The 13,445-nt window shown below is 43.5% G+C and overlaps 1 protein-coding gene across 7 annotated transcripts in view; it reads right to left on the reverse strand.

Annotated features, from left to right (window-relative positions):
- Positions 1–11,015, reverse strand: part of LOC310995909 (muscleblind-like protein 1) — a 72,917-nt gene extending 61,902 nt beyond the window's left edge. For 6 of the 7 annotated variants that reach the window (XM_083985116.1, XM_083985113.1, XM_083985114.1 and 3 more), the window contains exon 1: positions 5,380–5,592. The gene's annotated coding sequence lies outside the window, so the exon portion shown is untranslated. Of the gene's footprint in view, positions 1–5,379; positions 5,593–10,900 lie in introns of those variants that run through there. The other variant, XM_083985111.1, reaches the window with a different exon arrangement.
- Between the last annotated feature and the right edge of the window lie 2,430 nt (positions 11,016–13,445).

A 13,445-nucleotide genomic window follows, 5' to 3' on the forward strand; every position in this document is an offset into this window, starting at 1 on the left:
ACTGATTTATGGACTAAATTCCTCTACAATCCCAATGAGATTTAGACAAGAAGACAGCAGCAAAACAGCTGCAACCAACCACAGAAACAGGCAGAGCAGCAAACAGACGTTTCTTAAAAGATAAGCTGACATTAATGCAAGATAATCAAGTGTTATATTTCATGTTTATAGACAAGTAGTGGGAGTGACTCTAGGATTAACATAGAGATGACCAAAGATCAAAAGAAAATACCAGAGCCAAGCACATAATGTCACAGTAGATAAGAAATTGTCTGACAGACATAACAAAACTCAGTTTATCATAATTTGTTGTGACCCACATTATTCCACATTATCGAACATATTACTGTAAATTGATACAGTACTCAACTATCCAGCAATACTACTGCTGTAGGTTACAAATGGGTAGTAATACTAATGCAGGGGGCATAACAGCTAGCCAGTTCACTTTGTCTAGTGTACGCATTTGAATATGAATAAAAACAGCTGACTACACATATTCGTAACACTACATTTTATTTATGCCAAGAAATTTTGTACTTTATTATTTGCTTTGGTATAATTACATATTAAGTTGGTGTAAAAATATGCTAATAACAGCTGTTTAGCTCAGTTAATATGGGGATGATGATTCTTTCAAGTTGTCTCAAAAGTTGTGAGTTGGCTTATGTGTTGTAGCAGAATATCCAATATAACAAGTTTCAAAAGGCAAGAAAATTTCTCCATAAAACACATGGTTCCTGTGGTACTTTCAGCTATATAGCTAGCTCTTGTCCTCAAAAACTAAAATGATAGAAGAATATTTAAGATTTATAAGATTTACATAATATCCACATGATAGCATTGTCTACCTAAATCTATTTGTATAACAACAACAACAATTTAAAATTCTCCAAACTGTTGGGTGACGGACATCTTTGTGACATTAATGAGCTCAAAACCCTTGCTGTGGGGATGACAGACTCAATCAGCTTCGCGCAAGAATCCTGCTACAGAAAAGCTCGGTCCCTTCCCAAGCTTGAGATTTGATCTGACAGTCTCCAGCTGAGTGCTGGTCATTCTGAAATGATACTCTATTACCACGATATTTCCACAGATTGTACCATCAGGGTAATCTTAGACTTGAGTCCATTTCCCTAGCTCGTGAAACACACACACATTAGTATTGACCACAAACCGTGAGACAGCAGATCTGTATCACGCACAGAGGGTACACAACTACAGAAATGAATGGAAGGTCAGTCAGTTGCATTGATATTCAGGACACAGTCATATGAGTAATATGTTCGCATATGCACACCATCAACTCTCTCTGTCCCGCCCGCACTCACTCCATCTCGCACACACACATAAACGCGCACAATCTATGGCTCCCTCGTTCAGCTGTAAGACAAACAGAGGGGAGGGGAGGCGACGAGAGCAGTCAAGTGGCACGTGTGCAAGCTGTCGTCTGAACAGTGATATCAGTGCAAGTGTTTAAACAGCCTGACACGCACAGGGACGGGGCACAAGGCTGTTAGAGTTGACACCCACATGAATGGAGATGTGAGATAATATGTGTTTAAATACATGGTCGTGTGTTTGTTTGTGTGTTGGGGTAGACAGGGGGGGAGCGGGATTACATGTGTCGTGTATATATGCGTACGTTTTGTTCATCGGTACAACTAGTCCTTACTCATATCTTCTCTGCAGTGTGGACTACCTGGCTGTGGTTGTGTGCCAGTGTGGTGTAATGCAGTGGCAGCGAGGGTGTCATTGAGTTCATGGACATAAACCAACCCACTGCCAGACCAGTCTGCTCGTCTCAGGAATAGCAATGGGAGGAGGTGTGTGTGCATGAGAATATGTGTGTGATAGAGAGAATGCGTGGGTGGATGGGGGGGTAGATCGAAAGACGTTGGAAAACAGGAAGAGAGAAGGGGAAGAGTCACAGAGACAGGGTGATAGACAGATGGACGGACAGGGAAATACAGAGACAGAGAGTAATGTCCAAGTGATATAGATGTAATGCAGGAGGGAGGCAGACAGGTGCCAGTGAAAAAGTAGTCTGCCCACTTTGAAAAAAAAGCTCCCATGTGTAAATTTACCACCTCCGCATGTGGCATTTCAAGCACAGGAGCCGTTATCAGACAAGGTAACAAAAAGTACACACACACACAGTCTTTCACTTTTTACTTTTACGCATACAGACTAGTGCCAAGTTGCAGAGACAGTGCACGCAGACAGGTGAAACAGGATGATAAAAAAAAAACAAGAAAGGGAGAAAGACAGGCTGGCAGACAGATGGACAGACAGGTTAGACAGAGGAGAGGTGCAGGTTGTATGGCCTCAGATTGTGGAGTGGAGATATTCAGCATGTAATGAGATGGGAACAGAGTGAGAGAGGGGTTTCAGGCAAGGAGATACAATAAGTGCAGCAAGATAAGAATAATTTATGACAAACTTGGGCAGTGGAAAATCCTTGACAGGAGACTGTTCAGTTATACAGCAAGATGATTACAGGCTGAATAGGTGTAAAGCTTAACAGTAAAGTAGTTGTATAGATTATGAAGTGAAATAGTTGAAGATGAGTAACACTAATGATTTATCCCTGTGTGAATTCTTCACATTCCACAGTCTGGTATTTTTGATCACATCAGGAAATACCAAAGCAATGGATGCTCCCCAAAAGAAAATATCAGTTTTCCAAATCGCAGCCACACACACGGATACTGAAGTGCAGAATCCCTGACTTGTCATCAGTGCAGCATTTGGCCAAACAGGGATAATCTGTACTCTTCAGCTGTCTATGACCAGTGATTCAGTTTGACACCTTAATCTGCGGAAATCACAGAGGGCTCCTCCATGGAGCCAACTGTATTTACTATAGATTACATCTTCCACTAGTGTGCATTAGTCCAGTGACAGGTCTGCAGACTGCAGGGAAAACAGCAATCATACACCACTGACTGACTCACTGTGATTTCGCCACTCACCAAATGGCCTCGTAGGACTCCCCCAACCATTTGTCTGAGTGACTGACCATCTATCTGCCAGATAAATGCCCTGTGTTGGATTTCTGAGGCTTGGGGACTCAAAGTCATTTCCACTCACATTCTCCTGCTGTCACCTTGATCACAGCATCCACCTCATTTTTTTTTTTTTTTTTTTTTATCTCGATAATTGAATCATGTAAATCAGGGTATGGGTGTGCTCGTGCCATTATGCACATACACACAAATTTTCTCACACAAACACGCTGCTCATCTGCATTCGACAGACTGCCCCGTGTCTGCTGAGGACAGCAGGAAGATGACATCACTTCTAAAGGACAGATTAGTCGAGGGATGAAACGAGAAGGTGGGGGAGGAAAAGAAAAGAACACAAAGTCATAGAAAAACCTCATTCCTCGTTTAAAGAAAAAAATGAACCCAGTCAAACTCAGGTAACCAAGCATCCTCTCACCCTCACTCTCCCCCCTGTTAAAGTCTTTCTTTCTCACATACAGTTGTTTAGTCAGTCGGGTGTGCTGTGAAATTCAGTATGTATCGGAGTGCCTCTGTTCTCTCCCTGTTCTATACTCTAATGACCTTGTAGATCTGCCTGCTCTGATCTGCAGAGAAGCTTTTTCAACCCACTGAGAGTCAGACACCGAACGAGAAACACAGAGTGAGCCATAAGAAAGAAGAGAGACAAAGAGGAGAGAGGGACAGAGAGAGAGAGACAGGGGGCTGAGGAAGTGAAAACTGTGAAAGAGAGAGAGGTGTTGAGATTAGTGGGTGGGAAGAGGGTGTGCACACAAAATAGTAGGAAAACACAGGTATATGAAGTGTGTGTCGCAGCATCAGTCTGGTAAATTATCAAAGTAATATCGAGGTTTCAAAGTGTTCAAACATAAGGTTCTCACTTTCCCTTCTTTGAGTTATCCATTTCACTTTCAGTTACAGTTTCAAATTAAAAGTTGTTCACCTGCAAACCGCTAAAAGGCCTTTATTGTGAAGTAAGTAGCTAGAGACAGTGATGCTTTGGTCAAAATGGTTAGGTTAGGTTAGGTTAGGTGCCATTGCAAGTATTTAAAAAGGACTTCATATAGGTATGTTTCTCTTTTTGTCACATAGTCAGTTTTGAACATGGCAAAAGTGACATGAAAGAGAGGATGAAGTCACATTTGGTAACTGTGCAAAATCACCAGCACTGAGCAGGTGAGAAAAACATTTGGAAAAGTAGCAAATGACTTGTGCAAATGAAACGTATTTATACCCTCATCGTCAGACACTTTCAATCTATTTCAGTGAACAAACAAAAGGGCTCTAAAACATAAAACAATGGTTGTGTCTATTCTAATGTCCATCACTATGACACAGATATGAACCCATTATTTTTAGTTTGTTCCATCCTACTGTATCACCAGTCAGCATCATTCACAATCTGTCACATGGCAGAAACAGAACCTCACCTATACACACAGCTACGCTCATTTACCCATTTACTTCTTAATGGCTACACAAAACTTATTAAAGAATATTAAGCCATTTTGTCTAAATTATGCTAACATTTTTTGACATTTATATGAAATGCAGATTTCTGTGATTAGGTTGTGTGTGCACTTGTATGTGTGTGTAAACACCTTTGTGTGTCTGAGTGGCAGACAGCCCGGGTGAAGCGGGAGTTTAATCATTTCCTGAGGGCAGCTGTAGTGTAAACACCAGTAGTGCTGTCATTACACAGGAGGAGTGTAGGGGCTGTTCATATGTGTCAGTGTGTGTCTAGGCGAGTCGGTGTGTGTGTGTGTGTGTTTTTGTTTTCATTCATTCATCCATAAACGTGAGAGCATATTTAGCTTTAGTGGTAACAGTAGGAGTCACACAACAGGGATTTCAGTGTAGTCCAAGTGAGAAAGAGACAGAGTGTAATCTGCCAGAAAAAGAGAATGTGTGTCAGTGTGCGTTTGTGTGTCTGTGTGTGTGTGTGTGTGTGTGGGGGGGGGGGGGGGGGGGGGGGGGGCGTGTGTGTGTGTTAACTACTCTGTGGAACATTAAACACTAACGTTAACCATTCTTTTGTCCGCTCAGCTCTTTTCCACATTAAAACTGTCCTGCCTCAAACCACCACACATTAAAAGTCAGTCACGATGGCCATCTATATGTGTACACACACACGCAGACACACACACACACACACACACGCAGACAGGCACACACACATAATATATTACAGAGGCATCATCAACACATCACACTCAACATCCAGATGGCAACTAAAAATTCCAGAGCGATATGGCAGAATAAAGCAGTAAACGTAAGAAGTGACAACACTGCCTTGTGTCTAAACAAATGTAAAGTAACACACACCAAACACACACACACACACACACACACAGAGTAAACAGCAAAGACTTACTGTATCTCTGCAAGGACTCATCTGACTGCTGCTGAGGGGAGAATGGAAAGTGAAAACCTCATGCTTGCTTCGCGGCACTCCTCTCTTTCACTCCCTCCGTCACTGCCCCCTCCTACCTCCTTTTTTCCTTTGCTTTCTCCCTCCCCTGCCTCTTTTCCTTCCTCCTCCTCCTCCTCCTCCTCCTCCTTCTCCTCCTCCTCCTCTTCCTCCTTCCCTCCCTGTCCTTCACTCCCTCGCTCCCTCTCCTTCCCTCTTGGCAGAGCCCTACTGTATTCAGATACACCAGTCTCCATAAAAGGCAGCACAGCTAAACATGTCACACATAATTTATCCACAGCAGGCTGCAAGTTCACCTTTCACAGCTCGCGCTTGGATCCTATGCAAAAAAGGGAGGAGAGGAGAGGAGGGGAGAGGAAGGAGGGAGGGCAACGCAGGGGAACTTAACTCAGACTAACTTCTACTGTCAACAGCCACGTTCTCACAATTTCACACTGCGTGAGTGTGTGTGTGTGTGGTTACGTGCATGTGTGTATGTTAACAAATGCTGACAATCAGACCGTGAAAATGCTACCGGAGACCAAAATGCAATTCACCTGCACAGTTCTAACGCCTCCCCCTCCCTCTTCTCCTCCGCCCTGTCTCTGGACCATCTGTACCTGCAGACAGTAAATCTCATACAGATGCTGTTTGTGAGACCTGTCCACCTGCACAGCCTCTTTCTCTACACCTCCCTCCTCTCTCCTTATCTGCACTACTACCTCTATAAAGCATGACTGTCAGGAGCAGGGAGAGAAGAGAAAACTGCAAGGCTGATTTTTTTTCTTCTTCTTCTTTTTTAAGGAGGAGTTAAACCTTTTTGTTTGTGATTGGAGCAGAGAGATGCAGCGAGTGAGACTGCAAAGGAGGGTGAGATAAAAATAATATGTCAACAAATAAAGATGCCACCTGGAGTTCTGCCTGCTTGCAGCTGCAAGAATCAGCTGAATTCCCTCTGATCATCTGTCAGGATTTGTACAATCGATGGCTTTAAACACACACGCCTGCTAACCCCACTTCCATCTCTTCTGTTTCCTCTGGTTGAGTTTTTTTTTTCTCCATCCACAGCCTTTATATTGTTCTTGAAAGAAAGACAAAAACAGAAATGCAGAATGCAGTTGTGGTGAAGAAAAAGACAATAGGGAGAAAGAGAGGTTGGGAATAATAATAGCTGCACTTGAGTAGCAGTGCTAGCTGATAGCTTTCTCCTTCCTCCTCCCTCCTCCCTCCTCCACAGCTTCAGTCCACTCACAGGACAGCAACAGTCACAGCTCTGTTGCCATGGTGTCTGACTCCATCAAACACTACGTCAGGTGCATACGTGTCTATGTGAGCATGTGTGCATGAATGGTCTGTGTGTGTGTGTGTGTGTGTGTGTGTGTGTGTGTGTGTGTGTGTGTGTGTGTGTGTGTGTGTGTGTGTGTGTGTGTGTGTGTGTGTGTGTGTAGGTGTGTGTGTGTGTGTGTGTGTGTGTGTGTGTGTGTGTGTGTGTGTGTGTGTGTGTGTGTGTGTGTGTGTGTGTGTGTGTGTGTGTGTGTGTGTGTGTGTGTGTGTGTGTAGGTGTGTAGGTGTGTGTGTATGTGTCAGGTGGGTGTTACCAAGTGACTCAGAGCCACATCACTGACTTGTGGCTGCAATATATCAGGATGTTTGGAATTTATCACTGTATTGACGTGTGCATACACACATGTATGTGTGTGTGTGTGTGTGTGTGTGTGTGTGTGTGTGTACAAGCTTAAGGGAAAGGTGTTGATTGAACAGCAGCCGGCCCTCAAAAGCATCTCTGATGGATCTCTGTGCTGCTCTAAGTGTTAATGTTTAGCTCCAGCTTCTATAAATATTTATCAATCCGCGCACAGAGACAAAGCAACACACTACAGACACCCGTAATATGGAACTTTGATTTTAGCACTGGCAAGTCGCTGTGCCCAAAAAAGGCCCTGCAGTTGTCTTGCAGTATTACACTGAATTGGGAACGGGATGAGGCGCCTCCAAGCTCTTACTGTACATGTTGTATTGTGATCATCTAGAATACATGCTGACATACATAAGCATGTAGTTTGTTATAAAGTAGTGAGTTATACTCTTTAAGGAAATGTTTTTTCACATGCCCTATTTAGAACACAGATGCCAGATACAGATTTGGTATCATGCTTGTGGACTTCAGCAGGTCATCTGCTGTCCTACATTTGCCAACATAGTAGTAAACTACTCCATTATAAATAAAAAATCTTGTTGAGAATGAGTTGTACACAAAACCCTGACATATTATCACATTATAAAGTTATAATGGTGAATTAAACAGTTGCCAATTTAAACATCCATCAGATACAGAGTATCATTCATTTGGAGTCATGTCTGTCCATTATTCACTCTGCTTTAACCTCTACTTTGGTCTCAACCTACTCCCAGAGTAAAATGTCTCTTCAGCTGTAACATGTTCTGCTGTGTTCGCTAAGCTTTGTCTGTCTGCCCTGTAGTGGTGGATTGGAAGTGCACAGTGTCTTTGTGTTTTTAGAGATGTTTCCACATGAAGAGCAGCAAGGGTGATGTTGAGAGTGAACCAGAACAATAAAGTTACATGCCACAAAAAGAAGTTAAAATGCTCTGAGCAATGCCAGTGACATATTACATTTGATCAAGAGTTAAATATGTTTAGTATCAAAAGAAAAAGTAGCCTACTCACTACAGAGGCAGTGTTACACAGTATTAGATAATATTACTTCAGTATCACTAATTGTTGTAATGTTGTAGCTGGTCAAAACATTTAACTAGCTTATACACTGTTGTAGTTCAATTTACTATAACAGTTCACAAAGTGAGGTACTAGTAAAGCCTAGTAAAGTGCAAAGCAAAGTACTTGCTACATGATTATACTTGAGAACAGTATTGGAGTAAATACACTTTCCAGTGGAAAGTAGAAACAGCGCAGTGAAAGGTTTTGGACTTGCAAATAACTGCTGCAACTGCAGATAATTTAATGCACACTAAGGTTCCTGCGCACTGCTCTGTTGATGTCTGTGTACAGATGAGAAAATGGAAAGGACTTCTGAGCCACTGCTTTCTAACATGAGCCATCTCCCCTCACATCCGTGCTCATTGTGATCACATTGAAACAAGGCCACACATCCATGAACATGTGTCCCTTGTGTTCCTGTCGAGACCAGAAGTAGGGAGGTGTGGGGAGGTGGGGATGGGGGGGTGAGGAAAAAAAACAGAGACAGGAGGAGTTGAAGTTGGACAAGGAGATCTGGATCTATATATCACCACTGATCCATGCTGCTTCGCACGGCCAGAGTTGGACAGAGAGCAAAAGAATATCTACTGGAGAACCTCAAGCATCTTATGATGGAATGGAAAATCCAGCAGGGCAACAACCTAGTGTGTGTCTGAGAGCTTTTTGCATTCAGGACAAGACCACTGCTCTATTGTTGAGTATCTAAGGTCAAATCATTAAGAGGATCATCTTCAAACAACAGCAGCTATTTCAATCCCTTGAAACAGCCACGACCTTGCAGAGCCTCTGCACCTTTCTCCCCAGCCTGAACAGTTCCCTATTCAGGTACCAATATTATTCTGGGGCCCCAAGATGTGACCTCAGTGGAAAATGTGCGACTAATGTCAACACAGAGCTCTATAACAGACTAGTAGTGGAATAAATGAATTACCATTGTTAAAAAAAAACTGCTAAACTCTGAAACTCCCCACTGAAAGAGCTGTGGTATGACCACTGTTTCACAGAGCCCTGCTGGATTTACTCTGCTGGATTTACTCTTGTGATCGGCTTGAGCCAGCATTAAAAAAACAGCCACTTACAATATCTCTCAGCTTCTTCTCAAGCACACTCAACTGCACACACTTCCAAGATCACATGATACACTCATACAACTATGTATACGCACACATGTACAGTTTGATGAGAGCTGAATTGCAGAGACTGCTATCACAGAGGGGTCGTGTGGATAATGCTGACACGTGACGTCACAGAGAGTGATGGGGAGCTCTTAATGAAAGCAACCATAATGAAATGAAATCAAAAGGAGGAGCCTCTCCATTTTGAGCTCCTGACAGGTGGATTTCTGCAGGGGGAGAACAGATGTCTGCTAAATGGAGACAAACTGAATATTCAAAAGAGTTCTCATCCGATCTGCATTATGGCTTTTTTGCATTTTATGTTTCAGCCACAAATGCTCTTGCCTTGTCTGTTACAGCGTTTTGCATGTTCAGCCTCCAACGTCCACATAACACACACTGTCAAACATGACATACAAGTTAAACGGTCTTAAAGCTCCAGAGGCCTTTCACGTGATACACGATTACATAAATAAAATGACCTTGTAGTGGTAAGAGAAACTTACACCGTTTTATACGCGGTGTCAATATACAGGATGTCTGACTTTAAATGATCTAGATAATGTCTCATTTAGAAATTCAGAGTTTCATTTGAAATCTGTTTCCTTCTCTAAGCCCTAATTTCGACCTTCCTGTGTGTCTCCATATGACAGTGTTGAAACATGATTTCACAATAGGCTACCAGGGTGGAGGACTGAAATTTCCCATTTGAGACCTGAGGTAATAAAGTTTAAGAGTCTCTTCCCTAAGCTGCTGCACGCAGTCGCGCTTCCCAGTCTGTCTGGGCTTCTGGTGCAACAGATATGGTCACAAGCCTCAGTGGCCGTTAAACCACAAAATGACCCGTAATGGAGGAGTCACACTTCTACCCACCCATCAGCTTGCACTGCAGTCATTTGACACAATATGAGGATAACTCAGAAACAGGCACTGCTTTTTTGTATTTGAGCTATTGTTAGTTCATTTCAAATTACTAAAAGCTTTGGAAACCCCTCGTGGTGAAGTGTCACTGGTTTAAGTTGTTTTTGACTGAGCACTTTAGGCTTACATTACATATGGCATAATTAGTCCTACATTAGTGCTACATGAAACATATCAAACAAAGTCGTTTAATATTGACTTGTTATTTTAAAAGTAAACATTACAAACATGAACATGAAAAGTTAAAGAGTCTTGAAGTTATCCTTTCCTAAAAGTTACAGTGTTTACCAGCACTCTCAAAATATCAGCATGCAAAACCTCCCCAGCATATTCAAATCAGCTACAGCTACAGAGTATCTGCAAGCGGGAAGGTGGAAAAACTATGCAAAAACAAACCCAGTAATAGAAAAAGCTGACAAATATTCCACATGCCTATCAGCTATTTCAAAATCTCCTCTCTAAGATATATCCTCGCTTTTGGAAAAAAAAAATATATATATTTCCAAGTAGGAAAGAAATCAAGCAGCAATCTCTAGCAACAGGCAGGGAAGTTGTCTGAATCATAACATGTCAAATATTAATGACACCCTGTCGCCTGTGTCGAGCAACTCTCCCCTCTCCTCCTCTCAAAAGGCAGATGGATAAAGACAGATGAAGCGAGCGTCTCATGAAGCCCGTAGCTGTCGGCTTGGTCAGAGAAGAGCTGTCTTACCTGCCTGGTTGTCAGTGTGGTTCTCTTGCACTCGGTCTGGGTGTAGAAGTGTGTGTGCACTAACACACAGTCCCCACGAACAGGAACTGATGAATCTGCACGACTTCAGCCCTGCAGCGTGCAGTGCATTATGGGGTTTCAGTCTCTCTCTCTCTCTCTCTCTCTCTCTCTCTCTCTCTCTCTCTCTCTCTCCGCTGTGTGTGTGTGTCTCTCTCTCTCTTCCTCTCTCTGTTGGCACAGTGTTAGAGGGGGATGTCCTCGCCTCCTGTCTGGAGAGAGGAGGGTGAACTCACACACGCTCTTGTCCACACACACAGACACACACGCTCACACACACAATGCAGAAGAAGCCTCATGATGACGACCGCCGCGGCTGTGGTTGCTGTGGCAACAGCCTCCCTCTCTCCCTCCACCCCTCTCCTGCTCTTGTAGCTCTACTGGCTCCCCCTCGGTGTATTCTGTTTAAATAGTGAGATAGAGGGCAACAAAAAAAAAAAACAGCGTTTCACCAACTGCACTCATTCTATCTCCCTCTCCTGCTTCTGCCATTTAATATTTACTCAGAGCCTTTAAGCTAAGTAGCTGGTAACACAGACATGAGGAGAGACTCATGAGGTCATGTGATCGATAACTGTTGCTTCTGCCTTGTGAGATAAAGAGAGGGGTGGTGTGTAGTCAGAGGGAATAAAGACAGACAGATGCTAATGTTTGTATAAATGCACATGCGCAATGCAAGTGGATGAGAAAGTGGCCTCACACTTTTGGACCTCACTGTATGTCTTTAATCTAATGTGTGTGTGTGTGTGTGTGTGTGTGTGTGTTGAGTGAGTGGGTTGATCTGGTGGTTTCCTGGAAATAGACTGTAGTTCCTATTTGTGGTCTCTTTCCATTTCTCCATTGTTTCTGCCAGTGCAGCAAGGCCTGCAGCCCTTTGATAACACACATTTCAGTCACATTACCAACAAGGGAAGTACAGCTCCACTGACCAATGCAATGAAAGGCTCGTATGCACACACACGTGCAGGCAGAAAGATACATAGGAAGACTGAGCGGGCCCTCTGGTGTAATCATTTCAATTTTCACCATTATTAACCCTCCTGGACTTAGCTGTTATTTAGTGCGCTGATTCACACTAGCTACTGTATTGGAGACCAGTGGGTTATCAAGGAGGGGAAGGTTAACGGACAGGGAAGGAACAGACAGACGGAGGGAGAGAAAGAGAAATGGAGGGACAATTACTGCAAAGGAGAGAGAATGAAGGTGAGGAAGTAAAGGAGACTAGACCTCCTCTCCGCTGTCTCCCATGGCGACAGAGTGGGTGGAAGGCCGTGGCTGTCCTTCAGGCCCTGTAAATCAGCAGCTCACAGCAGAGTCCTGCAGAGCAGCCATTGCACTGGCAACCCCTGATGCTCAGTCTTTCAACGCCTGGCCTGGCTCTCCGTCTGTTTTTGTTTTTTTTGTTTGTTTGTTTTTCTCGCAGTTGCCGTCACCGTCTCGCTGCTCTGTCCTGTCATGCTCCAAATCCAACCTGACCTGCCAGAATCCTCTGTCACCAAAACATGTGCATGTTCACACTCATACATTTAGATAAGATGCCACGATGTCACTGGAGCTAGAAAGAGAAATAGCTAGTCAACCAGTTAAGAAAAACAAAACTACATCTCCCACACACCTGTTCTCTGTCTTCCCAGTAGCCATGGGAACAGGTAGGAACTGGGATCCACTGAGCACTGATGGTTGAAATGTTATCAGTCAGCTTGGCAAAAGGGAGCAGAGGAAGGTATAGACAAAGTGGGAGGCAACAGGTGGTAGTGAGCGTAAAGGTGCCAGGATATGTGCTGCTCTACTTTATTCTTTAGGTGCGTGCAGGATGTGCCACGAAGTTATAGCTTACTCCTCCAGGCACTAAGTGGTGTGCAGGAGAGAAAACTGCAGTAAGTCAACAACAGGGGCTTCTCCGTAGCGTTTCCTGTGTCTGGAAGAAGCATACAGTATATCTGAACAGACTGGCATTATCACTGAACACTCATGTAGACCAAGTAATGAAGGGTCCTTGAGTTTGAGGGACACTGAATAACCTGCTCAGATTTGAAAGGCAGGGTGATTAGTCTGCTCTTTGGGACTAATGGCAACAGCAGGTGTCCACGGGCTCCCTGTGCCACATCTATTCATTAGAGACATTAACACTAACCACTCGCGCACATACACACACACACACACAGAGCTCACTGCTCATTGGAACCATTCATTAACAATGTCGCAGCTCCCCTTAAGCGCAATGACCATTGATTAGGCTTATGCATAATGATGGTGGCGGGACTGCCGGTGTAATTATTACTGCCCTCAGACTTTTGTTCATCTCAGTTTAGATTTTTTTTTTTTTTTTGCAGCACATGTGAGCTGTATAGGCATCGAGCCTCCATACAGCAGTAATGTGTGGATGCTGCGTTAAAGGAGAGTAACACTTACAGTAAATCATATTCACAGCAGAACAGAGAAAGCTGCACATGCTGCTGTTCTCAGTGTGGGTGTGAAACAGTGAGTC

Source organism: Trachurus trachurus (assembly GCF_905171665.1).
Source record: "Trachurus trachurus genome assembly, chromosome: 13".
In the NCBI taxonomy this organism is placed as follows: Eukaryota; Metazoa; Chordata; class Actinopteri; order Carangiformes; family Carangidae; genus Trachurus; species Trachurus trachurus.